Source organism: Suncus etruscus, chromosome 1 (genome assembly GCF_024139225.1).
Source record: "Suncus etruscus isolate mSunEtr1 chromosome 1, mSunEtr1.pri.cur, whole genome shotgun sequence".
Lineage (NCBI taxonomy): Eukaryota > Metazoa > Chordata > Mammalia > Eulipotyphla > Soricidae > Suncus > Suncus etruscus.
The window spans coordinates 176,493,349-176,497,199 of record NC_064848.1 but is presented as its reverse complement, the minus strand read 5'-3'; positions in this window follow the sequence as shown (position 1 = coordinate 176,497,199).

Genomic DNA, 3,851 nt, shown 5'->3' with positions numbered 1-3,851 from the left:
CCTCCCTCCCTCCCTCCCTTCCTTCCTTCTTTCTTTCTCTTTCTTTCTTTCTTTCTTTCTTTCATTCTTCCTTTCTTTCTTTTTTCTTTCTTTCTTTCTTACTTTCTTTCTTTCTTTCTTTTTTTCTTTCTCTTTCTTTCTTCTTTCTCTTCCTCCTTCCTTCCTTCCTTCCTTCCTTCCTTCCTTCCTTCCTTCCTTCCTTCCTTCCTTCCTTCCTTCTTTTTTTTTTTTTTTTTGTTTTTTGGGCCACACCCGGCACTGCTCAGGGGTTACTCCTGGCTGTCTGCTAAGAAATAGCTCCTGGCAGGCACAAGGGACCATATGGGACACCGGGATTCGAACCAACCACCTTTGGTTCTGGATTGGCTGCTTGCAAGGCAAACACCGCTGTGCTATCTCTCCGGGCCCCCTTCCTTCCTTCTTTTCTTTCATTTGGAACAGGGCTTACCCCAACCTTTGTGTTCAGAGATCACTCTTGGCAGGGTCAGAGAACCATATGAGGTGCTATAGAATGAACCGGGGGGGGGGGGGGCAGAGAGATAGCACATCGGTGTTTGCCTTGCAAGCAGCTGACCCAGAACCTAAGGTCGTTGGTTCGAATCCTGGCGTCCCATATGGTCCCCATGCCTGCCAGGAGCTATTTCTGAGCAGATAGCCAGGAGTAACCCCTGAACAGTGCCGGGTTTGGCCCAAAAACCAAAAAAAAAAAAAAAAAAAAAAAAAAAGAATGAACCTGGGTCACTCCTGTGCAAGACAAGTGCCTTTCTTGCTATATTATCTCACCCCATCTGCCCTTTTGGTTTTGGTTTTGGGCCACACCCAGCAGTGCTCAGGAGTTCCTCCTGGCTCTACACTCTTGGGGGACCATATGGGATTCCAGGAATGGAACCTGGATCAGTAACATATAAGGCAAATGCCATACCTACCATATTATCTCTTTGTGCCCCAGCCCTTTTTAAAAGGTCTTCTTTTGGAGATTATATTAAAACATTCAGTGGCTGGAGTGATGGCGCAAGCATAGGGCATTTGCCTTGCAAACACACACACACACACACACACACACACACACACACACACATAACCCCAAAGATTAACTATCTTGCTGTAACAAGCAATAGAAAATAATTTTAGTTTTTCTGTTTTTTAGTTTTTGGGTCACACCCGGCCATGCTCAGGAGTTACTCATGGCTCTACACTCAGAAATCAGTCCTGGCAGGCTCTGGGGACTATATGGGATGCCGGAATTCGAACCACCATCCTTCTGCATGCAAGGCAAACATCCTACCTCCATGCTATCTCTCTGGCCCCAATAGAAAATAATTTTTATGCTGTGCCCACTAAGGCTTAAGGAACTGGCTGGGTAACTGGGGACAATAGTGGAGAGACGGTCACTTTGGTGGTGGAATTGGTGTTGGAACACTAACTGTATTATGAACCACTTTGTAAACCAGTGTTAAAATAAAATTTAAAAATACACACAGGGGGCCGGAGAGATAGCATGGAGGTGAGGCATTTACTTTGCATGCAGAAGCGGGTTGGGTGCTTGCTTTGCACATGGCCAACCCAGGTTCATTCCCAACCACTCTATATGGTCCCCCAAGCACTACCAGGAATGATTCCTGAGTAGAGCCAGAGTAAGCCTTGAGCACCACCATCTGTGGCCTCAAATCAAAACCAAAACCAAAACAAACAAAAACCAAAAACTAATGATGCAAATGCAATCGTTTTTGGAAGATGGTGTAACTTTTTTTTTTTGGGGGGGTCATACCCAGCAGCGCTCAGGGGTTACTCCTGGCTCTACGCTCAGAAATCACTCCTGGCAGGCGCGGGGGACCATATGGGATGTGGGGATTTGAACCACCAACCTTCTGCATGCAAGGCAAATGCCTTACCTCCATGCTATCTCTCCGGCCCCAGTGTAACTTTTCTTACAAAGCTAAATAGACGGGCTGGAGTGATAAAATAGTGATAAGTCATTTGCTTTGCACATGGTCGACCCAGAACGGACCTGGGTATGATTTCTGGCATCCCATATGGTCCCTGAGCGCAGAGCCAGGAGTAACCGCTGAGTGCTGCCAGGTGTGGCTCAAAAACAACAATAACAAAAAGAATAAAAAAAAATACAAATGGGGGGCCCAGAGAGATAGCACAGTGGCGTTTGCCTTGCAAGCAGCTGATCCAGGACCAAAGGTGGTTGGTTCAAATCCCGGTGTCCCATATGGTCCCCGTGCCTGCCAGGAGCTATTTCTGAGCAGACAGCCAGGAGTAAACCCTGAGCACCGCCGGGTGTGGCCCAAAAACAAAAAACAAAAACAAAACAAAACAAAATACAAATGGGCTATTTTTGGGTTTCTCAATAAGAAACAGTTGCTTTAAAATAATTACTTAGGCTGGAGGATATGTACAGTGGGTATGGCACTTGTCTTCCATGCAGCAGACCAGGGTTTGATGCACAGCATCCCATTTGGTCCCCCTAAGCTTTGCCAGGAATAGTTACTGACTGCAGAACCAAAACTAACCCCTGAACATCACCGGGTGTGTCCTCCCCTAAAACACTACTCAAATTCGATTTGTTTGGGATAACTGTAAGTGGAAAATTGCTACCATCCCTAGGGAATTTACTGTCCAAATTCCTAAGTGACTTGAAATTCTGATTGCATGTCAATGAGAAACATGGAAAAAATAGACAAAAATATTCAATTCTATAACTCTGCCAATGTGCCCCTCACCACCACCGCCCTCATGAACTCCTCTTCTTCATCCCTACCCCATATTTCTTTGCTTATCTCAGCAGCAGACTTAGAAGACAGGCCTGCATTTGCAGCCTTTGTCTGTTGACTGGTCAGTGGGTGCGTGACTCAGAGTCACAAAGGGTGGGGTGTGCAACTCTGGGGAGCTTAGGGAGAGCAGGGGGGAAATTTGGAAATATTTCTCGAGCACATTTACAAATACTGCTAATGCCACTGCTCGCTGTCTTGCTGGGGACCAGGATGCAGCACTGGTAGCAGACTGAGGCCCCCAACTCTGTCCCTCCAGCAGGGGCCACTCAGGTTTAATGGCTATATCACAGCTGGGAACCAGCTTCCCACTAGTTTGGGAAGGACACACCCTAAGCCCACGTTTCAGGGCTGCTTGAACTTGCCCAGAAAGCAACCACCGAGCAGGAGGAGGAGCTTCTGCAGAACTGACTCGAGGGTGCTCCCAAGTGGCTGCAGACCAGCAACGGCCCCTTGAGAAAAAGGCTGTGAGTAACTCAACTGAGTCCAACTGTATCAGAACATTGGGAACACAGAGTTATTGGAAAGCCAAAAATCTTTTTGGTGTTTGTGTGTGAGTGCACCCAGTTTGGAGGCTACTTCTGGCTTTCTGCATGTAGAGCTAGCTCCTGGGACTAAATCTGGGTTTCTGCTCAGCCCATTGACTATTTCTCTGGCTCAGACATTCCTTTTTGGTTTGGATTGGTTTCAAATGAGTTGGTGTAATGCCAGATGGGACAGAACCCAGGACAGACCAAGCTCATTTTATGTTATTCTGGACCAGCTTTGCTCCACAGATACAACAGAATGGCTGAGTGACAGCCAACAAACAAGAGGATGAACAACCTTATACTTTTTTTATTTTCTTCTATTTACAAACATTTATTTTTAAATACACAATTGGCTTGGCAACAGTTCCTTCTAGTTCCTGTTGAGCCAGAACCCAGGTGTTAAAACAGGAATAGAATTGAAGATCACCATTGCTGGAGGCACAAGGAACTTTCAGCCAAGTTTATATAACCACCTGTATGTAGCAGGACCCTTCCCTGCGGCCTTAGCTCCTGTGTTTCTCCAGATGTTTCTGTTGAAATGCTT